The following is a 24,902-nucleotide window of genomic DNA, read 5'->3' as shown; positions in this document are numbered from 1 at the left end:
CGCAACAGACCTAGCGGCCTCCCCAGGTGGTCCAGAGAAGCTGATCATTTCTCTCTTCCTCCTTTCACTTTACAAATATGTATGAAGGACCTCCTATGAGGCACAGTGTTCAGTGATAGGAGAATCCTGCCTGGATTCCAACAGCCTCCTAACTGGTTTCCCTGCTTCTACCTCGTCCCTTCCATCAAGCAGCCAGACAGATCCTGTTGAAACAAAAGCAAAGGCCTGCCTTCCCCCACTGAACAGCCTTCAATAACTTCCATCCCATGCAGAGTAGAATGCAAAAACCCTCCAAAGGGGCTACAAGAACCCACCCAACCTGCTCCATCACCTCTCCGACCTTATTGCCTTCCCCTCTCTCCCTTGCACACCTGGCTCCAGCCACATGGTCTCTGCACTGTTCCTTGCACATGCTAGCACAGCACACCCCACCCCGGGGCCTTTGAACTTGCTGCTCCCTCTGCCTGGAGCCTTCACTCAGGTTATCTTCACCATCCCTTCTTCCCCCTCCTCAGGTCTTTGCTCAAATTGCACCTTGGCAGGTTAAAACCGAAGTCTCTGCCCTCCCCAGTAGCACTTACCATCTGTCACAACTAGCTCCCTTATTTCTTTGCGGGTGTCCTCCAGCAGAATATCAGCCCCCTGAAGGTGCAGGTTTTTGTCATTTTTGTTCAGATCTATATCTTCAACAATTAAAACAGTGCTTGGGGCATAGCAGACATTCAAAATGTTTACTGGCTTAACAAAGAATTATCTCCTGTCTCCTGGTAACAGCCCCTATTAATGCTTTGAGGCCACAGGTGCTCTTATTCCCCCCCACCCCTTATATATAGTTTGACTGCAGGGCGGATCATGTGAGCCAGGTGGAACCAATCAGCAATTCCATCTCCAGCTTCAGCGATTGGTCCTGGGGCAGACATGTGACCCAAGTCTGGCCAATAAGCGAGAGGGAGTCCTGGAGGCTGGAGGAGACTGTGCTGGGTGCCAGGAGGGGTGAATCTGGTGCTGATGGTGGCCACCCATTGGATGGAGCCCGAGAGAGGATGCTGGTGACAATGGGTGGACCAAGTTGCATCTTGTAGCCAGGTACAGGCTCAAATAAGTGCCCTTTGCGGCTTAAGAGAGTCCGAATTAGGGCTGTCATTTGCAACAGGGAGCACCAAGACCAAAACAGGAAACACCACAGAACAACAACAATGAATGATAGCTAACATCAGGGGCCCTGCACAATTCTAAGCACTTTTAGTGTGTGACCTCATGCCACCCTTACAAACCACCTTGTGAGTTGGGATGCTCCATTTACAGACAAGGAAGATAAGGCACGAAGAGGCTCCAGAACCTGCCCAGTGTCGTGCAGCATGGGTGCTGAATACTGTCCCTTTGGTCCTCCCTTCCCATCTTCTCTCCACCTCCAAATCCAACAAGAGGAGGAGAGAGGGCTGGGCGCGGCAGCTCACGCCTGTAATCCCAGCACTTTGGGAGGCCAAGGCGGGCGGATCATGAGGTCAGGAGATCGAGACCATACTGGCTAACACGGTGAAACCCCGTCTCTACAAAAAAAAAAAAAAAAAAAAAAAAAATACAAAAAAATTAGCCGGGTGTGGTGGCGGGCGCCTGTAGTCCCAGCTACTCGGGAGGCTGAGGCAGGAGAATAGCGTGAACTCTGAGGCGGAGCTTGCAGTGAGCCGAGATCGAGCCACTGTACTCCAGCCTGGGTGACAGAGTGACACTGTCTAAAAAAAAAAGAAAAAAAAAGAGGAAGAGAGAAGTTTGGTAATAATTAGGCAGTTGAGGTGGTGGGAGAGGAAGAAGGGGCCAGAGGCAGAAGGCGGCATTGGTCAGACGGGAAACACCCATGAGAGGTGGGAAGAAAGGAAATTGTGGGTGTGCAGATACGTCCCATGGGCTGGGGCCAGAGCCCAGCAACAGACGTGGGGGCCTCCCCAGGTGGTCCAGGGAGCCTGATCATTTCTCTGTTCCTTCATTTACTTTACAAATATTTATTAAGGGCCTGCTATATGTGAGGCACAGTGTTCAGTGATAGGAGAACCCTGCCCAATTACAACAGTAATCCACTCTTCCCTGTCCCCTGGGAGGTTCACTTGGATGTGCCACCTCCAAGTGACAGACAAAGCCAGCCAGCGTGGCTATTTGCACACAGACATTCTGACCCCAGCGCCTACTCTTTTGACACTTATGCTGACTCGGAAAGCAACAAGTGATACAACGGACTGAGGTTAAGCATGTTGCATAAACAGTAAGAGGAAAGGGGAAACTGCTGGCCTGGGAGCAGTCAGGGAGGGCTTCCTGGAGGAGTACTTAGCATAAACTGAGCAGCCTACCAGGAGCAAAGTTCTGAAGAATCCACAGGACTTGGATAGCCCGTGAAGAGGATGGTGGAGGACAGGATGCTTCAGGCAGGAGAAACAGTTTGGGCAAAGAGCAGGCAGAGGAAAGAGAGAGAGGTCCCTGGAGGGATGGAAAAGTGTGGTCCCAAACCTCACAAGCCCAGAAGCTGTCTAGACAGGGGATGACACACGCACATCTGTTAAACTTTACACTCCCCTGTGTCTCCCCTTCTTCCTGGCTACAGGCTTTCTCCAGCCTTCTCTCCTCCTCTTTGGGGCCGTCAAAGAAAGGACAGAAGCTCCTGTAACCTATGGGCCACAGCTTCTCCCTGTCTCCCCTACCTAGGTCCAGGCCATCTTGTGGCTCTCCTTGCCTGTTCTTGGACTTCCAAATGGAGGCAGAGAACCAAGCCGGCTCTCAAGAACAGGGCAGGCGACAATAGAAGGGTCATTCAGAGGGAGGAGGGAAAGATCAGGTTTCAAGACAAAGGCTCAGGATCTGGAAAGGAAATTAGGGCATAAAGATTGTAGGGCAAAAATGCAGGGCTTAGGAACCCAGTTACCTGCCTAACTACTGATGTAACAAGAAATTCCTGAAGGCTCGTGTGTGCCAGGCACAGTTCTTGGCACTGTGGATAAAGCAGTGAAAAGAAAACTCCCTGCCCTTCTGGAAGTGATATTCTAAGTCAACATAGGAAAAGCTGGAGCTGAAAGACTCCAGCTACATGTGAGAACGATCAGAAAAGAGGACTGGAAATAATGGCAAACCACAGGCAAGCTGTGAGAACAGTGGCCATGGATTAAAGTTAGAGCACAAAGGAAATTTAAAAACAATATATTCAAGTCTTAGGAGGCTGAGCACCAAAATGTTTTGTATGTCAAGTGGGTAGATGTTTGACAGGCCATATAATTCACACCCTCAAATACCTGAGCATCTGCCACTTGCCTTGTACTGTTTCATGATCAGAAAAAAAAAAAAAAGAACAGACAAAACTCTCGATTCTCACAGAGCTGACAAACAGAGCGGACAGAGGTACGCAAACAGCCTGATACTTACTTGGGGGAAAATGCAGCAGGGAACATGCTGAGTAGGAGAGGGGTAGGATCTAGAGCTAGCCTGCCTGGGTTTGGATCTCAGCTCCACCACTTACTAAAGGTTGGGCAAGTAAGTGTCTGAACCTCGTCTTCTCAGTGACTTCATCTGGAAAATGAGGACACCTACAGCACTTGCCTACAGAGTGGATGGTTTAACATGCACGGAGCCTTTCAACAGGTCTGTATGCAGCAAGTGCCCAATAAATGCTGGCTTGTGTTCTCTGCTAGGTTTGGGCCACCCAGGATTATCTCACCTCCTTTCTATAACAGCTCCCAATTTTCTTGGGGATCTGAGGCCGGGTGTGGTGGCTTACGCCTGTAATCCCAGCACTTTGGGAGGCCAAGGCAGGTGGATCACTTGAGGTCCGGAGTTTGAGATCAGCTTAGCCAACATGGTGAAACCCCATCTCTACTAAAAATACAAAAATTAGGCTGGGCGCAGTGGCTCACATCTGTAATCCCAGCACTTTGGAAGGCCGCAGAGGGTGGATCATGAGGTCAGGAGATCGAGATCATCCTGGCTAATGTGGTGAAACCCCATCTCTACTAAAAATACAAAATTAGCCGGGCGTGGTGGCACATGCCTGTAGTCCTATCTACTTGGGAGGCTGAGGCAGGAGAACGGTGTGAACCCGGGAGGTGGAGCTTGCAGTGAGCCAAGATTGCGCTACTGCACTCCAGCCTAGGCGACAGAGCAAGACCGTGTCTCAAAAAAAACAAAAATTAGCCAGGTGTGGTGACATGTGCCTGTAATCTCAGTTACTCGGGAGGCTGAGGCAGGAGAATTGAGCTGAGATCACGCCACTGCACTCCAGCCTAGGCGACAGAGCAAGACTCTGTCTCAAAAAAAAAAAATATTGGGGGATCCTTTTCTCCCCACCCTTGGTCCACAAAGTTCAAATTAGGCTCCAGTTCTGGAGCTACAATGCTAGATCGTGGGATCCTAGACCTGGGCCAATCAGAGCCTCCCCACCCCTTGCCTCAGTGATGGGCCAGAGTAATCCAGGCCCTTTGGCCTGACTGGTCAGGAAGAGGCATCCAGTCTTTACAACTGGCTAACTCACTCCATGTGATTCCAATGTGAGGACCAAGGAAGACAGAGACGCCACTTTGTCTTGAGTGGGGTTGGGAATGAAGCCAGCACACTGAACACAGCAGTGCTGTGAAAGGCACCATACTTGCGACTTAACAGCACTGGACACCTGGATCCAGCCCAGCCTGAAAGAGGAAGATTTGGGTTGGGTTCTTTGTTTCAGGCCCAATAAATTCCTCTTTCTCTTTAACTAGTTTCTGTTTTCTTTGTAGGTCAGTTTCCCCATACTTTGACTCTTCAAGATCAGGACTGAAATTCCCTTTTTTCAATTAGGTCATTCCTAGTTGCTCTGTCACTTGCAACCAAATGAACCCAAATGGGGGGCGGGCTGGAGGCAGAGGGCTGACTCAAGTGGCTTCCTGGCCACCTTGTGCCTGTGTGAACAGAGGCCTCAGGGCATGGCCTGCCAGCCCACGCTAGGCCTCCTCGGCCTGTGCCCAACTCTCTGCCTTATTGAGGGCCAACTCGCCCATCCTTCTTTGACAACTGACAAGGTAGTGTGGAAAAGCGGAAGGAACGTGGGTGTGGGAATCACAAATTCTGGACCTGACTCGGCCACCCTGGCTGTGACTTGAGCCTTCCCTGGACCTCTGTCCCTGAAGCAGGCCCTGCTCTGTCACTCCCACCCCCAGTCCCAGCACTGCTCTCTTCAGAGCACTTATAACTTGTGATTCCTCTATTTACTCTCTGGCCTGAGTTTGTGGGTTTTTTTTTTTTTTTTTTTGAGATGGAGTCTCACTCTGACATCCAGGCTGGAGTACAGTGGTGCCACCTTGGCTCACTGCAACCTCCACCTCCCAGGTTCAAGTGATTCTCCTGCCTCAGCCTCCTGACTAGCTGGGATTACAGGCACCTGCCACCACACCTGCCTCATTTTTTTTTTTTTTTTTTTTTGAGATGGAGTTTCACTCTGTCGCCCAGGCTGGAGTGCAGTAGCGTGATCTCGGCTCACTGCAACCTCCACCACCTGGGTTCAAGTGATTCTCCTGCCTCCGCCTCCTGAGTAGCTGGAACTACAGGCGCCCACCACCAAGCCTGGCTAACTTTTTTGTATTTTTAGTAGAGACAGGGTTTCACTGTGTTAGCCAGAATGGTCTCGATCTCCTGACCTCGTGATCCACCCGCCTCGGCCTTCCAAAGTGCTGGGATTACAGGCCTAAGACACCGTGCCCGGCCACGCCTGCCTAATTTTTGTATTTTTTTTTTTTTTTTTTTTTTTTTTTTTAGTAGAGACAGGGTTTCACCATGTTGGCCAGGCTGGTCTCGAACTCCTGACCTTAAGTGATCTGCCCACCTTGGCCTCCCAATGTGCTGGGATTACAGGCGTGAACCACTGCACCTGGCCTGGGTTTTTATTTTGTAGAGGGTCATCCCTCCACCAGAAGCTCGCATGAGCAGAGGCTGTCTCTTGGTTGCCTGACGCCACAGCCCCAGCTCCTGGCAGAGCCGAGGTACTAATTCTTCCAGATAGGCAACCAAGATTTCCTGAGCACCTACTATGCTCCCGGCCCTATTCTTCAGTGCTGGGAATCAGGAAAAACAATCCTTCATGGATCAGACACCAAAATAAATTACACAGCATATGCGGCAACGTGTCCCAAGGAAATCAAGTCCTAAGGAGGGAGGCTGGAGTGCTAGGGAGTGAGGGGGTAACTTTAAATAGGGTGGGCAGCAAAGGCCTGAGAGATGACAATTGGGCGGATCCCTGCAGGAGGGGAGGGGACATGCCTTCTGGATATTTAGGGAAAGAGCATTCTAGGCACAGGGAACAGAAAGCGCGACTGTCCTGAGGTAGGAAGATGCCTGAGGGAAGGCCGGAAAGGGGGCAAGCATGGCGGCGCAGAGCTGAGTGAAGGGGGCTGGGGGGTTCTAGCTTGCAGGTGATGTGACCTGGTGTAGTTTCTCTTTTTTTTTTTTTTTTTTGAGACAGAGTCCTGCTCTGTCACCCAGGCTGGAGTGCAGTGGCACGAACATAGCTCATTGCAACCTCCATTTCCCAGGCTCAGGCAGTCTTCCCACCTCAGCCTCCCAAGCAGCTGGGACTGCAGGTGAGGACAACCATGTCCGATTACTTTTTAAATTTTTGGTAGAGATGAGGTCTCGCTATGTTGCCCAGGCTGGTGTTGAACTCCTGGACTCAAACAATCCTCTCACCTCAGCCTCCTAAAGAGCTGGGATTACAAGCATGAGCCACCATGCCCAGCCCTGATGTAGGTTTTAACAGAATCCTTCTGACTATGTGAAGGGAACAGACTGCAGGGCATGAGGGTAGGCATAGGGAGGCCACTGAGATGACTAAGTGGGAGCAAGGAAGGGGCAAGAGGTGGATGGTTTCTGAATATTGTTCAGTGAATGAATGAATAACTGCACGGTGGGAAGACTGGAATTGGCTGAATGCTCCAGTTACTAATACTGTGTAACAATTTACCGCAAAACTTAGTGGTGAATTAAAACCTTTCTTTTATTCTCAGAGGCTCCTGATTAGGAACTTGCACAGGACATGGCAGGAAGGGCTGGTCTCTGCTTTGTAACATCTGAGGCCACCACTGAGAAGGCTCAGCAGGGCCTTGGCTTGTCTGGCAGTTGCTGGCAGTCGGTTGGGAGCTTGGGAGGGGCTGCAGAGTGGGCACCTCCATGTGGCCTCAGTGTGGCTTGGGCTTCCTCACAGCATGGCGGCCTTGCAGTGGGGTCTGATTTCTTACACAACAGTGAGGGTCCCAGTGATCCAGGGGGAGCTGCCTCATCTTTTCTGCTGTCCCATGGTGTTCCTTCTACCAGGACTACACACATCTGGCCAGATTCAAGTGGAGGGGACACAGACCCACCTCTCGACAGAGGAGCATCAAGGTCCCACCATGGATGAGCCTGCAGGGTACCATGTGGCCATCCTGGAAAACAGTCGGTCCTGCTGGGTCACAGAGGCTGGCCAGGCCTGGGGCAGCCACATGGGCCTCCCCTGCAGTACATCGTCCCTCTTAGGAAGTGAAACCTGATCTGATCCCTGGCTGTCAGGGTTGGGCGTTTGTGCCCACGCCCATTTCAAAGAATCCCTGAGCCTCAGAAAGTCCTGGGTGGGCACTCTTCCTTCTCACATGACCCAAGTGGGTTAAAGCCACGATGTCAGGTCCAGGGGGTTCTGAGCAGGGCAGAAGGGTGAACTGAAGGGCTCGTACTGGGAGCTAGAGTCACAGTAACAACCTCTTCTCCTTATTCTAGATAACACATCTGCTCAGTTCTATGTACGCTGGAAACATTGATTTCTTCCCATTTTTTAACCACCCCCAGCTTATTTTTAAGTAGAAAGGAAGCCACCTAACAAACCCAGAAAACCCCACAGAAGAATAAGACCTTATTTGGGGAAAAGGCCCCAACCTCCCCCAGCTCTTCCCTTCTGCAGAGGCGAGAAATTTTCCAACTCAGGCTCTGCCCTTGAGCCCTGTGCTCAAAGCCGCCATCAACATAGAGGTTGCCCTGGAGTCCAGGAGGGAAGGCTGCTGTCCCTGGGAGCCCCTCTCATCAGGCAGGTATTGGCTTGTCAGTGGCAGGATGGGGTGGGGGCTGGGGGGGGGCGGCGGTGATGATGAGGCTCTGCAGGCTTCAAATGGGGGTGCTGGGCCAGGGCTCCAGGGCCAGGCTGGGAAGGATGCTAATCATGCCTGGCTGGGCAGGACACCTGGAAACATCTCCCAACCTGCCGGAACTCCCCCTGGGATAACACAGCTTCTCCACCTGGGCCAGAATCAACTGCTGCTAGCGTTTTTTTTACAGGCAGCTCCCCAGGAAGTTTCTGGCAAGATGGCAGCTTCCAGGGCAGGGGCTCCTGATTTTGAGGCAAATGGTACAGCCTGATCTGCTCCGAAAGGGACGACAGGGCTGATCGTTACCCTCTGTGCTCCATCCCATATGCCAGGGTCTCAGAATAAATGAATTTTTAAAAGTCTGGTATAAGTAGGATACCCAAATCTGGGCCTAAATTCATTCATTCATTCATTCATTCATTCCCTTATTTCAGTAAATTTATTTAGAAAGAAAAGTCTATCTTGGAGGAACCAGCACCCATTGCCATAAACCTGGGTCTCTCAACCTTGGCATTACTGCCACGTGGGCAGGATCATTCTTTGATGGGGGACTGTGCTGTGTATCACAGGGTGTTCAGCGCGTTCCTGGCCTCTGTCCATTAGATGCAAGTAGCACCTACCCCAGTCGTGACAATCAAAAATATCTCCAGACACTGCCAAATGTCCCTCCCCCGAGGGGGCAAAACTGCCCCTAGGTGAGAACCCCTGCCATACTTAGATGGCAACAGTATAAAGGCAATGACATTGTGGTTACATTCTTGCTCGCCAAGGCCTCTGCACTTCCCCTTACATTGGGAGTAGGTCTCCTTGAAGACTATGAAGGAGGAGTTCATGCGATTCCCTCCTTGATGACCCAGAGGCTTGGAGGAGAGCAGAAAAGGAAAAGTTGAAAGTTTTCACTTTGGAAATGGCGTTTCCAATGTAGTCCAGGCCCCACCTGTCTCTTATCCTGAATCTAGGCCACTTCACTCACTCAGGTCTCCTGCCCGACCCTCCTCCCGCCATGACCTGCTTATGTTGAGATCAACACCATTTACGCCCTGTGCGGGGGCTGCTAAGATGAAGACTACACCTTGATCCAGTCAATGGGACCTGGTTGGTGGAGGCCAGCGGTCTGGCACAAGACTTCGCATTGCAAGAAGTCTGGATGTTGTCTGGTGACCTTTGGAGAGAGATATCTGTCTGCAGTGGCCTTTGTCTAAAGCAGGGACAAATATGCAAATGTGTCCAAGGGTCAGGCAGGAGACCTGAGTGAGTGAAGTGGCCTAGATTTAGGATAAGAGACAGGGTGGTGCCTGGACTACACTGGAAACGCCATTTCCAAAGTAAAAACTTTCAACCTGTTTTAAGCACTGAGTGGGCTCCATAAAGCCCCGCTGGAGCTTGGCCTGGGAGCTATGTGCAACTCTTCCAAGCTACCCAATCTTTCCTGAGCACCTACTATGTGCCACATGCTAAGAAACAGCAGTGGCCACAAGGCAGGCCAGGCCTCTGTCCTCACGGAGCTGTGACACCTTGGTGGAGGAGAAAATGAATGAATGAAGACGAATTTCAGATTGTCTTAAGAGCTTTGGAGGAAGTTGTCAGGTGATAGGATGGACAGTAAATTGGGAAAGGCCTTTCTGGCATGAGGAGGTGGCATAAGGAAGTGGCATCTGAGCTGAGAGCAGAGGTAGGCGAGAAGCCAGCTGTGGGCAAAATGCTTTCTATGCAACGGAGGAAGTAAGTGCAAAGGCCCTGGGGTGGGAATGTGCAGAATGAAACCAACATGGTACAGCCGAGCACAGCAGTGTGGCCCACAGGAGGCTGGACACCCCTTTGCCCCAGCCCATGCCTTCTGGGCAGGCCACACCCACCGTCCTTTCTGGCTGTTTAGAGGAAGTAGAAATCAGATACAGAAATTCCCACCTCTGTTCTTTGTTCCTTTGTCTCAGCTGTGGACAAAAGCTTCCCTGGCAGGGAGTTACAAAGTTATTTCTGCAAAAGGCCTTTGGCCAAAAGCAATAAAGTCCGACTTGAACACAGTCATTATTCACGCCTAATTGTAGGCTGGTTCTCAGTGTAGACTGCCACAGTGAGGGCTGACAATTCCACCTTTTTAACCCCCTACCCCTTTTCAGCCCCACATTTTCTTAGCCCTGCTTACCCCCAAAGAACATGTATTTATGTTTCCAGAGACTGTCGTTTCCTTCGAGAAGAATATAAAAGGAATAAAAGGTATTTTGACGGCTTGGTATTAATAATCCAATTACTTCTTTCCTTTTCACCCAATCCACAGGTGAGCGTGCCGTCCTCAGCGGCTTGCCCCTGCTATTAGCAGATGAGCTGTTCATTAGCTTACCTTGGAAACAGCCCGACGCTTACAATTATTTCAGAAGCCAGGGTAAGGAGTCAGAAGCAACTTTTACCAAATCACCCGCTACATTTGGAGATGCGAGTGGAGTGCCTTTGGAACGACAGGTCAGCTTCCCAACGTGGCGTGCTGTGCAATCTAATTAGCAGCCGGAAATAGACCGGCAAGTGGGAGGAAAGCCCGGGTCAGAGGCTCTGCGAGCTGGGATGAGTCTGGATCAGTTTTTCCTACTAGCAGCCTCCCCTGCCACGGGGACTCACTGGGTGTCACCAGGCGTGGGGGTGGAAGGCGGTCTCACTGGCGAGGCGGGGTCTGGGAGGAGGGAGTGCAGGCATTGAGCCCAGGTCCCTCATTACCACGCATGCTCTCCTTTCAGGAGCCAGAAGCAAACTGCCCCCATCTTCTGGAGGGGGAAATCGAGGCATGGCAGGGGTTCTAGGAGTTGACTTTGCCCCATAAAGTGGAGAGAAGCTTCCAGACCCCCAGCAGCACCTGGGCTATGGGGCCCCGGAGCTGGAGAAGCTGCCACACAGGTTTGGGCATTCCACTTACACTGGACTTTCAAAGTCCATTCATTCGTTTTAAAATATTCATTGCTCTGCCAGGGGTGGAGTCACCTATGCAGGGGCGGTGCAGAGATTTCTAACTATTTTTGTCCATCTGGTCCCCTTCTTTTGACAGCACCCCAGCTTCCTTTTGAGGACTCCCTCCCCTCTGCCAAGATGCCCCCGTCCTCTCTGCCAAGGGGTGATCATGTGACCAAGGCCAGTCAATTAGACTTTCTCACCATGTCCCCAACTGTCAAATAAAGTGTCAAGGGCAGAAAGAAAAAGCAGGGGTGCATTTGTCACATTGGGATGGAAACCCTCCTTCAGGAGGCTGCTAGTAACTCCTGTGCCAAGGTCCCCAGAATTTCCTCAGTTCCTGTCCTGTCCTTTCCTGAGCCCCCCAGTAAACCCTGTTCCAGCTTGAGGTAGTAAGTGTTGGGCTCTGCTACTTGCAGTCTGTGATGAATGGGTACTTTGGCGGACTCCAAAAAGCCACACTGCCTGGTATTCAAACCCTTGTGTGGGCCCCACCCTCAGGAAACCGGGCTGGCTTTGTGACCTGTTTTGACCAAGAGAAGGTGGCAGAAGTGATGCTGTGCCAGTTTTGTGGTTAAGCCTTAAGAGGCCCTGGCAGCTTTCATTTTTGCACTCTTAGAAGTCAGGCTACCCTGAACCTGCCATACTGCGAGGAAGCCCAAGTAGCCATAGGGCAGAGCCCACATGGAGAATAACTGAGCTCCCATCTGGTGACCAGCAAGAGCTCCCAGCCATTTGAATGGGGTTGTTTTAGATCTGCCAGCTGATATCACATGAAGCTGAAGAACCACCTGGTCAACCCACAGAATCGTCCAAAATAAAATGTTGTTACCTTAAACCACTGAGTTTGGAGTGGTTTGTTATACAGCAGAAACACAACCCAAGAATCCTCAGTGACACTGATCAGAGCCCATACCCCCAACAGAAATGTCACAAATGACTATGAGGTTAAGACTTTCAGCCTCCTCGGCTAATGAACACTTGGAGGAGAACATCATTCATTCATTCCTTTAATCATTCATTCAAACAGCCAGTAAGCCTAGCACGGATGGTACAAAGATGAACAAGCTTCAGGACCTCCTGTTCTAGTGATGGCATCACACACAGTGCCTCAGTTTCCTTACTGATAAAGTGAAGATGATATTAGTCCCTGCTTCAAAGGCTTGCTGTGATGATGAAATGCTGGGCAAAAAGTAATCAACAGATAATAGACATTATTATTACTACACACTTGCAATGTACAATGTAAGTGTCTAGGGACACTTACAATGTCCCTGGAAGTGTAGCCGTTTGGTACAAACTGTCACAACGGGAGACAAACTCAAATGCCTACGTGGGCCAGGAAGGTAATACAAATGGGTGAAGTGGACCCGTAAGAAAACTCCACACCCCACTTCCTCTCCAGCTCTCATCTGGCCACTTTTGGTAGAGATAGAACAGAGAAATATTGCTCCACAATGAGAAAAACAGGAGGGAAAGTGCAATGAAAAAAGTCAAATGAATTGGTTCACAATCTCAGGCTATAGGGAATGGTGGGGACCACATCTCCCCATTTTTCAGGAGAAGCTAAAAATCCAGATTTTTAAAATGTGAAATCTCGTTGTTACAAATCTGACAACTTTTTAAAAGGTTCAAACAAAACATTTCTGTGAGCTGAACACAGCCCCTGGTTAGGCGGCCTGTGATGTCCTATTCTACCAGCATGGCAGTGCAAGGAGACTTCGTTGTGTCTCTTTCTTCCTTTGTAAAACGGGGTTGGAAGATCCCCACATCGCTGAGTTATTACACATTCACAGGAGTGAGCACTTAAACCACCACCAGCCTGTAGAAAGTGCTCGGTAAATGCGAGCTTTCAGGAGGGTAGGTTGGAGAGCGGAGGTTAAAGAGGCTGGTCTCCTGGGCTGTGACAGCTGTTCTTTCAGGAAGGGAGTTGTCTTTTCAAGGGCATACGCAGAAATATTCAACCCAAGAGCCCTCATTAGAATGTCACACCACTGACCTGGAAGACTAGCTTGGCCCAAGAGTCATCAGAAGTGGGGGGTTCCACCAGCCCTTCTGCAAGGCCATGAGGTCCCTGCCGTGGCATAAAGCGGACGATCCTTCCTCTGCAAGCAATGCTAGCAAAAAACCCCAGCTCTGGCACTGGGGAACAAGTGTGTATGAAACCAATCCTCCCAGCCACCCGCTTAGCTTTTTGCGAAGGACTAACAGGTTTTGACATCATTGCCCTGAACAGTCACCTTCGAGCAAACACGCGAGCCAGATCTGCCTGTAGCTCTCCAAGCCTCTTTCTTTTCTTGCTTCCTTCATTCAAAAAAATATTTACTGAGTATCCAAAGAGTGCCACCCTGGTTCTCAGTGCCGAGGATACAGCGATGAACAAGACAACGTCCCAAGCACAGAGCTTGCTTTTTAGTGAGGGGTGAGAGGACAAAGGACAAATAAGCAAACCAGGCTACTTCCAGAGAGTGATAAGTGTTATAAACATAAAACAGGTTGTCCTTCCAGCATTCTAGGGAGGTGACATTTCAGCTGAGACCTGAAGGATGGGAAGGAGCCAGGCCCTTTCCCAGTGTTTGATTTAGAGGTGAGTGCAAAACCCAACCCTGGACCAATGAAACAGAAAGCAAAGTCTGCTAGGGTGGGAGTGTTCTAGCAAGGATTTTACTCTCTGATTAAGAGAGACAGCAAGGAGTCCTGTCCTATAGTCCCACTTTGCAGGGAGATGCGACGTCTGGAGCTGTGGCAGCCATATTGAGACTATGAGGCAATAAGGCCAAAGACATGATGAGGACAGAAGAACAGGGGCTTGAAAGATCCTGGGACCTTGGATGACACTGTTGTACTGAAAAACCAGCCCCTGGAGTCCCGCTTTGGACTTGGTGTTATGTGAGAATTAAATGTTTCTATTGCATCAGCCACTGTCAGTCAGAAATGCGATTCCTCATAATGAAACCATTTCAATTCACATTCAAATGATCAGGACTCTAAGCTACTAAGAATTATAGTAGGTTTTCCTGGTCTCTGAAATATCCAGATAAGTGGCCTGCAGTCAGAAGTCTATGGATAGTATCTGTCTCCAGGGCAGACCAGAAATGTGGCTTTCAGATGGTCTGATTTTCACCAAGCAGGAACATCTCCAAGGCTTCTGTGAGCTAACAGTTTTTTCAATCTCTTTTCAAAAAGCTTCAGGCCAGGCAGGGTGGCTCATGCCTGTAATCCCAGCACTTTTGGAGGGTCGCTTGAGCCCAGGAGTTTGAGACCAGCTTGGGCAACATAGCAAGATCTCATCCCTACCAAAATAAATAAATAAATAAAAAATTAGCTGGGTGTGGTGGCCTGTAGTCCCATCTACTTGGGAGGCTGAGGTGGGAGAATCACTTGAGCTTGGGAGGTTGAGGTTGTAGTGAACTGAGACTGTGCCACTGCACGCCTGGGTGACAGTGCAAGACCGTCTCAAAAACAAAAAAGCTCCTCTTCTCTGGCTACTGAGGTGGGTTAAGTCACCCGCTGGGGTCCTGACCATGAGCCAATAAGAAAAGCTATTGGCCACATTCTTCCCCTAACACATCTGGCTTCCACATGGCCAAACACATCTTTGGTACTGTTTGTGGTCCCTGGGGATGGCCCTGTCCACCAACTTACACACACAAGACCTGGCCATAACAACTCTGAGTTTGGGATAGAATTTATCTAAGATTCAAACTGGGCCCAGGTGTGCAGAGCAGTGGGCCAGGCCTCTTATAAGATGACGCTCCATGGCAGAGGTCAGGGCCACTGGGCAACGTGTGCTTTGGATTCACATTAAGAGAACGTGGGGAATTCAAAACATTCTGGTTAGAGAGAATTCCAAGAAGCCCTGGTCTGGGCTGGAGGAGAAGCTCTGAAGGCCATGCCAACAGCTGTTCCACCCAGAAGGCATCGTGCTGCCTACAAGGCCCGAGATCCCACATGACCTTAAGCAATTTCCCAAGGGCATCTGTGGCAGAGCAATGAATACTTAGCTCTGTCTGTTAATCACTGAGAAACCAGGTGATGGAGAAGGGGAAGCTCAGCCCGAGCCTTCAGGAACTTCTTGGAAACGTCAGAGAGGTGAGCATGTGGGATGTGCTAAAAATATTCATCCAATAGATTCATGACACGCATTAGGGGGAGGTTTTGGGGAGAAAACCACACTAGAAAACAAAACACATTCTCTCTGGATGATCGTGTCCAGTCCCACAGCTTAAAATAACATCGATGTGCTCATAACTCCCAAACTTAGGTTGCCAGCCCCGACCGGCTGCAGACATCCACATTCACCACCCACTGAGCTTTCAGACATCCAGGTGGGGTTCATCTCAAACCCAACATTTCCACATCGGAATTCCAGATCACTCCTCCCCAAAACCTTCTCTCCTATCTTCCCTATTTAGCAATCACCACGCACCAGGCTCCCTAGCCACCTTTGACTCCTTGGCAGGACACACCATGAATATTTGGGCTGAATCATTTTTCATTGTGGGGTCATCTTGTACACTGCAGGTTTAGCAGCATCCCTGGCCTCTACCCTCTAGAGGCCAGTAGCAACCCTTCCCCAGTTGGGACAACCTATACTGTCTCCGGATAGTGCTAAATGTTTCCTGGCTGTCAAAATCACCCTCAGCTGAGAATCAAAGCCCTTTCCCTCACTCTGTAATCCAATCCACTAGGAAGTCCTGTGGGCCCTACCTCCAAAATACATCTCCAATCCCCATTTCACTCCAACTCCATAGATACCACCATGGTCCAAGCCACTCTTGGGCCCTCCCAGTTGCCTAACAGTCCCGGTGACCCCACTTCCATCTGCACAGCATGCCTCTCACAGGAGCCAGCAGGATCTTTTCGAAACACAAATCATATCATTCTCTGACTTAAAACCCTCCAATGGTTCTCCATTTTATTTTTTTATTTCTTTTTGAGATGGAGTCTTGCTCTGTCACTCAGGCTAGAGTACAATGGCACAATCTCAGCTCACTGCAACCTCCACCTCCTGGGTTCAAACGATTCTCCTGCTGCAGCCTCCCGAGTAACTGGGATTATAGGTGCGTGCCACCATGCCTGGCTAATTTTTGTATTTTTAGTAGAGATGGGGTTTCACCATGTTGGCCAGGCTAGTCTTGAACTCCTGACTTCAGGTGATCCACCTGCCTTGGCCTCCCAAAGTGTTGCGATTACAGGCATGAGCCACCGGGTCCAGAGAGTTGTCCATTTTATTTAAAATAAAGTCTAAAATTTCTTAGCATGGCCTGTATTTCTCATCTCTGACGTGCCCTCCCCCACTTACTCCCGACCCTCTACCCCACTTGACTTTTTTTTTTTTTTTTTCTTTTTTGAGACACAGTCTCACTCTGTTGCCCAGGCTGGAATGCAGAAGTGTGATCCCGGCTCACTGCAACCTCTGCCTCCCGGGTTCAAGTGATTCTGCTGTCTCAGCCTCCCAAGTAGCTGGGACTACAGGCGCGTGCCAGCACGCCTGGCTAATTTTTGTATTTTTAGCAGAGATGGGGTTTCACCATGTTGGTCAGGCTGGTCTTGAACTCCTGACCTCCAGTGAGCCACCTACCTCAGCCTCCCAAAGCGCTGAGATTTCAGGTGTGAGCCACCGTGCCCGGCCTACCCCACTTGACTTCTATTTGTGCTTGGAGCAAGTGTCTTGGACAGGCCCCTCCCACCGCCTCTGGGCCTTTGCATTAGCTGTTCCTTCTACCTGGCATGCTCTTCCCCCAGATCTTTCCAAGGCGGACTCCTTCCTAAAATCTAGGTCACAGTTCAAAGGTCGCATCCTCACAGAGGCCTCCCCTGACAGCCTGCCTAGAGTTGCCTCCCACCCCATCACATCATGCAGTCATTTTTCTTTTAATTTTTTTTTTTTTTTGAGACTGAGTCTCACTTTGTTGTCTAGGCTGGCGTGCAGTAGTGTGATCTCAGCTCACTGCAACCTCTGACTCCTGGGTTCAAGCGATTCTGGTGCCTCAGCCTCCCAAGTAGCTGGGACTACAGGCGCGTGCCAGCACGCCTGGCTAATTTTTGTATTTTTAGCAGAGATGGGGTTTCACCATGTTGGTCAGGCTGGTCTTGAATTACAGGCATGCACCATCACACCTGGCTAATTTTTGTATTTTTAGTAGAGACAGGGTTTTGCCATGTTGGCCAGGCTGGTCTCGAACTCCTGACCTCAAGGGATCCTCCCACCTCGGCCTCTCAAAGTGCTGGGATTATAGGCATGAGCCAGAATGCCAGGCCTAGAGCATTTTCCCTGCCTTCTGACAGCCCCTGCATTAGGCAGGAAGACAAAGGGGCTCACGCTCCAGAGCCCTCTTCCCCAAAGCCTCCTGCTGATATAGAATATACACATGACACACCGGTCATGCCCCCCAGCATCCAGGACCCTCCCTAGAAGTTTGATTCAACAGGATCTGGTCTTTGCCTTTTCACACAAATACTGCCAGATGATTCTCATGGTGGGAGGTTAGACAAACACTGCCCCTGGCCCCCCGAAAGCACAGGATCAAGGCCAGGCCCCATCCTTCAGACAGTAAGGCAGAAAAGTCAGGCCTTTGATGCCTGCTGGCCCTGGTGGAAGGGAGAGACATTGCCCAGGCAGCGTGTTTCCCCAGTCTCCACCTTGGCCAAAATGAAGTTGGGTCCATCTGGCCAGCATTGCTCACATTAGTGGCCCATCATCGCAGGCATTGGCCATTTGCCTCTCCAGCAACTGGGCTTCCCTTTCACTGGGGACTCCCAATGCTGTTTTCTTCCAGGCTTTGGGGTCTCAGCAGTCAGCCTCCATCCAGCTCCAGGGAGAGGCCTGTGAGCCTGGCTTAAGCCAATTGTTGGCAACTCATTTCCTTAGCCAGTGACTAGTTTGGACAAAAAACAATCCAATCAGAGGGAACCATGGGGCTCGGGTGTGCACTGCCAGATCAGAGGCTTGTTCTTTCCTTTTGGGCTTAAACCAGAGGGGATGAGACCCCTCTGCTCCATGACATCTGTCCTGACACCTAAGTTATGATAACAGTCAATGCTTACTGAAGGCTCACCTGGGTCAGATGCCCTGCTAAGCACTTGACATTGATCATCTCATTTCATGCTTACCGCAAGCAGGAGACAGGTGCTATGATCATCATCATTTGTTGGATGCGAACATCAAGGCACAGAAAGGTTAAGTAGCATGCCCTAGATCCCACTGCTAGGCAGGGAGCCAGGCAGTCTGGCTCTCCTAGCCATGGTGCCCACAGCTGCCAGGGACTGCCCGCCCCAGAGCTGGAGAGAGACATCAGCCTCATGGAAGGCAGAGGAGCGGTGGATAGGAATGGATTCTCATTACAAACTCTGAGCTGTGGGTCCAGCTGTGTCTGAAGCTAGAGTTAGTCACCTTAAGACTTTTGGTTATAAAAACCAGTAAGTCCACTTCGTTTCTCCTTAAGCTGGCTTGAGTTTTTTTCTTCTCTTTTTCTGTTGCTTGCAAGAGAAAGGAACCTGATTACAGTTCTTCTAGGCAAGTACCCCTAACTGATGTCCCATTTGCAACTTGCACACAGCAGCTGCTCAGTAAACGCCAGCAGATACGGATGGACTGCTCTCCCTTCCGGTCCATTCACCGCTGGCTCTGTACCCTGACACCCAACTGTGGCCAGCCCAGCGCCTCTTCCCCTTTAGGCTCCAAGTGAGGCCTCGTTCCCTAGCAACCACCCCAATTAGGCAACCATGCCATTTATCAGGATGCCAATTAATTATAATGATCTTAATGCTCTCCCAATTAGACAGTGCCTTCAATCCGGCTGGGCCAGGGCTGTCTGTAGATCTCCAACAAGGCCCATTCCAAGGAGGCCCAGAGAAAGCAGGTCTCAGGGAGGGCCCTCTCACCTGCAGGTCAGCATTGAGAGGCCCCCATCTTCCACATCCGCCCAGGCCTGACACAGAACACCCTGGCACCACCCCCATGGCCAGGCCAACGAGACTCCATCACCAACCACAGGAAGGTCTCACCTCACCAGGAGAGCTTTTGCCCTCTGGCCACTGTGCTCTGAGTGGGCTGAAATCCTCACCTCGGTTCCCCTGGCTTTTCCATCAGCTGCATTTGATGTTTCCCTTTGCATTTTGACTGGGGGAGGGGACGGTGTGTCTGCTCACAAGCAGAAGAAAAAGCACCAGGCAGGCACATGTTTTCCTTGGGGCAAAAGACCTCAAATACAAACCCGGGACTCTCTGTCGGGACAGTGGGGGTTTATGGAAAGTTGAGAGCCTTCTACTTTGCAAAGTTTGACTGTCTGAAGGTGTTTTCTTCCCCTGCATATGTGTTTCTTCTACATCTGGGACAAAGGCCAAGGTCATGGAGGAGAGTCCAGTGGTTCCAAGTGGACCCCGGAGCTTGAGGGCCTCTTGAATCCCAGCTCTACCTGTGACCAGCTGTAGGCAAGTCACAATCCTCTCTGTGTCTCAGTTTCCTCGTCTTTAATATGGCAACAATGGCAGTACTTACCTCATAGGGTGTTTGTGTGGATTTAATGAGTGAGGTATAAGGGCTCAGATCAGGCCCATACAAAACTACTTAAGTGTTATCAATTATCTTAAGTCTGGACTAAACCTTTTAACTATGCGCTGGTCAGAAATGCTTATCTTTTTCTGTAGGACAGGGCTTCTGGACTCCTTCTGCAGGACTAAAGTCTAAGATCAGATAATGGCCAAAGCTTGACAGAGTTGGGTGATATTCTGCCTGGTTAACCGGGCTGCCTTCTTGAGGCAGGTCCAAGCAGATAAACTAACCAGTGCCAGAAAAAGTGAGAAGGAAATCTCCCAAATCAGGTTCAAATCAGGTGTGAAACTGCATATCAACTGGGTTCTTTGGACAGCAGCTGAACTGGGGGACACACGCGTGCATGCACACACACTGCTATACTGCCCTCCTCCAAGACCAGAGTTTTACAATCAACTCATCATTCTACTCTCAAATTTGAAAATTTAACATGTTATTAGGGTTTCAGAAAAAGCCATAAATTCAAATAAAAAACCCAAGAAGTACACACAAAGCTCAAACCCCAAACCCACATTGACCCTCAGCTACAGCAGTGACGCCAACATCACGGATTTTATGTACATAAATTTGGCTGGGAAAGGAAGAGGCCTTCATGTACAAAGGTCCAACATACCATCCGCCAAGCCCACCACCTTCGCCTTTCAAGCTGCTTATTAGAAGGCTAAATTACACACCCGACAGGCTGTCTGGATGAGTTTTCTCTTCTCTATGATGTGGGGCAGATGAAGCTGGGGAGAACATCTCTTACAGGGAAGGGGCCTTCGTTCTGTCCTCCCTACCCCCTTCCTATACTTAACGATTGGCTCTAATTTAATTATAACCCTCTGGTGGTTCTGTAATGGGAGGCAAAGGCTCAGTCAAGAAATCACCTTCACTATTCACTACAAGCTGAAATCCGGAGAGCGCGCAGATCTAGGGGTGTCCTCCAGAGAAAGCCCGTCTCACCTGCTCCCTGTCTCCCCCTGAGAACCTGCTCCAGCGCAGCCTCCCCGTCTCTGCCCCAAAAGTGGGGGTGGACCCTGTGGGAAACAGGCAGGGGACAGATGGAGGGGCGAGAGGGCGGGAGTCCCAACACGCACAGATGAGCAAATACCCAGATTGAAACGTAAGCTGAATGTAATTACTTGGTTAATTAAATATTGACTTTTAACTCAAAAAGTGATTAAAACAAGCTGCAGGAAGACTGTCCAGAAAGGGGGGCAGGGAATCAATCAAAGCTTTCAAGGGGGAGGAGGAGGAGGAGGAGGAGGAGGAGGAGGGGGTCGTCACAAGCAGGTCTGGCTTGCCCTTCCTACTGTGTGCTGGGCCTACTGCGTGCAGGTGGGGAGTTGCGGACCGAGGCCACTGTGCAAACTAGGATTGCAGGCTTCCCTTTCCATCTTCCACCCCGAGACGGCATCTCTCTACCCTGCTGCCCTCCCAGTGAACCGGCAGCTTCTGGCGCGCAGGAGCCAGATCCTGTTCAGCCGCGTTTCCCTGGAACAGAACGCGGTGCCTGGCACGAGGGGGTGCTCCAGAAATGCTTGTAGAACGAATGAACGAACTACTATAAGGAATGTTTGTTTGGAAAAGTGCACTCCTAGAATTCACCGCTAGACTTCTGAAATCCCGAGGAGCCGGGGAGGGGAGCATCTCTCCGCCCGGCGATGGAAACTGGTTCTGCCCTGGCCTGGGAGGAAGTCTGCCTTTTCGATCCTGTTTGTCCTTTCGGTGTCTGCGAGTTTCCAATCACTCTGAACATCCGGCCCACTGCTTCCCCGAGTCCTGCCCGGACAAGCCCCACGTGGGCTGGCTTCTAGCTGGTCCCTTGGGTCTAAACCCTAAGGGTCAACAAGGCCATGCCCCTGCGGATGGCGGGCCCAGGCGCGCTCCTCCCCCGGGGCCGCCTGGGCTCGGTGCGGCGCGTCCGCGGGTCAGGGGCGAGGCGGGAAGTCCTTGCCCGCCCGCCAGCCAGCGGGGTCAAACAGGTCATCCCCCTGCGGCCGGCCGGCGCCGGGGCCTCCCTCCCGCCCGCCGGGTCCCCCCTCCGCAAGCAGCGCTGGGGCCGGAGCCGGGCGGTCGGGACCGGCCCCGGCTCACCTGGGCGGCGCTCGCGGCTGGGCTCACGCCGGGGAAGGCTCCGGCCGCCGCGAGCCCCCGCCCGACCCCAGCGTCCCCCAGCCACCCACCTGACCCCCCCGCCCCACTCACCAGCGCGCACGGCCCCGGAAGCCTCACCCGGAGCGGGGCGCCGCCGCCTCTGCCGCAGCCCGGCCGGGCCGCGGGGCGCAGGGGACTCCGCGCCGCCGCCGCCGCCACCGCTGCTGCTGCCGCTGCCGCCGCCGCCGCCGCCGCTGCATCCCCCGGCGAGCGCTGCTGCTCCTCCTCCTGCCTCCTCCCCGCCCCCCAGCGCCGCCGCCGCCGCCCCCGGCCCCCGCCCCGCGCGCCGCCCCAGCCAAAGTCCGGCTCCGCGCCCCGCCCGGACCGCTCTTAAATCGCCCCAGCCCGGCCGGCCGCGCTGCCCCGCCAGCCCCTTGGTATGGCGCTACCGCCCCCCGCTCGCCTGCCCGCCGGCCGTCGGCCTCCGCGCAGGGGAGGCGGGCTCGCTCGAGGGCGGGGAGCGTCGGGCCGGGAGCCGCGGACGGCGGGGGCCCGGGGCGCTGGGGGGCCCAGCCGCGGTGCCCTCCTCGAGCCCTCCGCGCGCTAGCGCTTTTTACCTCCGGCTCGGGGGACGCGCTGCCTGCGACCCAGCCCTGCCTGTCCCCGGCGCACGGCCCCGGCCCCGAAGTCCAGCTCCGGACGGGGCAGTGAACGCAGAGCTGGGGTCCCGGCGGCTCTCGGCCTCCCGATGCCTCCGGACCCAGCTGGCCGCGCTCCCGGCGCCGAGCGCGCACCCTCGCCGGGACACACAGACGCACACTCACCCGACACACTCTCGCTCCCGCTCGCCCTCGGCGGAGAGTTGAAACAGATGTGGGATTCGCCCAGGAGCTGGAAACGAGGGAGAGAAGCGAGCCAGAGCCGTGTGTGTGTGTGTGTGTGTGTGTAACACACAAACCAGGGGGCATCGCTAATAAATCAAATATCGTGATAAATTCAGGAGGGCCATCGATCAGGTCCACTTGGCTGGAAACGGCGTGAATCTGCCTCTTTTCCTCTTTCTTCTTCTCCTTTCTCGGAGCTGGAGGGAGCCAAGTGTTCCGCGGGGCGTGCGACAGCCCCGGCCGGGCGCTCCCCTCGTAATGACACGTTAATAAATGTTTTCTTTTATCTGCTTTCACAGGATTCGCCCCGGTCTGCAAACACTCGACTGCCTTTGCTGAAAGCCTCGCGCTCGCCTCCAACCACACACATTTGCCATTGGAGAGGCCGGCGCCGGCCGCGACCCGCAGCTCAATCGCAGGGCAAACCGAGCTGCCTGTGCGCGCCCCAGAACTCCCCGAGAAATTAACTTGGGCTCAAGTGAAAATAGCAGCTGTTGCCCAGAAATGGCCCGGGAGTAGCAAAGAAAGGAGAAACCGGCTTCCTCCGAAAGGGGAGGAATTCGACTCAAGGGGGTGCTGTCTACCGTGGTTTCCGCTGTCCCTCGCGCCACAGAAGAGGCCGGAGGGGGACCGGCCTGACGCGGGTGGGCAAAGAGCGGGCAGAGAACCCACCAGCAGCTGCAGAAAACACGGCCGAGTTGCTTGCTAAGGGGAAACAGACGCCGCTGTGGGAAAGCACTTGTAAGCAGCAGTAACTTATTAAATCTTGTGACAATCTCACACAGTTACTATGCCCGTTTTACCATGGAAACCAAGAGAGGTTTAGTAACTGTTCGAAGAGCACACAATTATGAGTGCTGGATCCTGTGAAGCCAAGAAGCCTTAGCTCCAGGCTCATGCTCTTAAATCCAAGGAGGTTTTTACTTTTCAGCCTAGCATCTCCTTTCTCTGATGTGATCCTCCATGGTAGAGTTATCAGACTTAACAAATAAATACAGACATCCACGGGGAGGAACTTAGTACTAAAAAAATACTCATTTTTAAATCTGAAATTCAAATAGGATCTCCTGACTGGGTTTGGGGCTCTAGGCTCCTCCCCAGAACCTGTTAGCCTCCCCAATCAAGTTAGAGCCTAAATAAATCAGAAAAACGTTGAACGTGCTTTTCCAAGTCGGGTGCTGGCCCTACCTTTGGCATCACTGATAAGGCTGATCAGCTGCCACCTTCTTTGTCCTGGGACAGAATGTCAGGCTTCAGCATCATAGACCAAAAAATAATGGAGACCCCTCTCCTTCCGCCTCATCTCTGCAGAAGGACATATATATCATTTAGAATTTTCTAGTAGTGGCATTAGAAAGTAAAAAGAAACAGGTGAGGGCCGGGCACAGTGGCTCACGCCTGTAATCCCAGCACTTTGGAAGGCCGAGGTGGGTGGATCACTTGAGTTCAGGGGTTCCAGACCAGCACGGGCAACATGGTGAAACTCCATCTTTACAAGAAATACAAAAATTAAGCTGGGCATAGTGGCATGTGCCTGTGGTCCCAGCTACTCGGGAGGCTCAGGTGGGAGGATCACTTTGAGCCTGGGAGGTGAAGGCTGCCGTGAGCCATGATTGTTGCACTGTACTCCAGCCTGGATGACAGAGTCAGACCCTGTCTGAAAAAAGCAGGTGAAATTAATTTTAATATTAAGAATATAGTTTACTTAACCTAGTATATCCAAAATATATCTCTTCAACATGTAATCAATATAAATTAATGAGATATTTTTACATCATTTTTTCTTAGTAAGTTTTGTAATCTGGTGTACATTCTAAACTTACAGCACATCTCAATTGGGACCAGCCACGTGTGGCTCAGGGGACAGTGCAACTCCGGCAGGTTCTGCAGTCAATGGCTGTTTCCACCGGGTCATTTCATGTAATCCTCCTGACAATCTTTCAAGCAAACTGATGCTCAGAGAGATAAAGGGTCTTGCCTATAGTCAAAAACTTGGCCAGTGGGATTTCAATCCTTTTGATGCTGTCCCTGGTTTGGGGACATGTACCCCACTGCAGAAGCAATTTTCTTACGGGGTCCTCAGAGCCCCTTGGTGGTGCCTCTGGGGCCTGGGGTGGAGGAGGGAGGCCCAGGAATGGGATCTGCCTCCCTCCTACTTTTTATGTTGGGTTCTGGAGAATATTTCAGGGGTGGCGAAATTTCCACGGCAAAAAAAAAGTTTTAAAAAAACCCACTGCATTACCACACTATGCCCTTCGGGCCTTGAGTTCCTGAACATGGCTCTCCCATACCCACATGGATCCTGCCCACAATGTTTCACTCCATCCTTCT

General features: G+C 51.7%; 1 protein-coding gene across 11 annotated transcripts in view; it reads right to left on the bottom strand.

Moving 5' to 3' along the window:
* Positions 1-22,609, bottom strand: part of SULF2 (sulfatase 2) — a 130,050-nt gene extending 107,441 nt beyond the window's left edge. For 3 of the 11 annotated variants that reach the window (XM_055266251.2, XM_055266254.2, XM_055266253.2), the window contains exon 1: positions 21,799-21,930. The gene's annotated coding sequence lies outside the window, so the exon portion shown is untranslated. Of the gene's footprint in view, positions 1-581; positions 739-21,798; positions 21,931-22,304 lie in introns of those variants that run through there. The other 8 variants (XM_063633381.1, XM_063633384.1, XM_055266250.2 and 5 more) reach the window with 6 other exon arrangements.
* Positions 22,610-24,902: the final 2,293 nt, after the last annotated feature.

This window comes from Symphalangus syndactylus, chromosome 24, assembly GCF_028878055.3.
Source record: "Symphalangus syndactylus isolate Jambi chromosome 24, NHGRI_mSymSyn1-v2.1_pri, whole genome shotgun sequence".
Classification (NCBI taxonomy): Eukaryota; Metazoa; Chordata; class Mammalia; order Primates; family Hylobatidae; genus Symphalangus; species Symphalangus syndactylus.
This window is presented reverse-complemented; position numbering and strand designations above follow the sequence as displayed.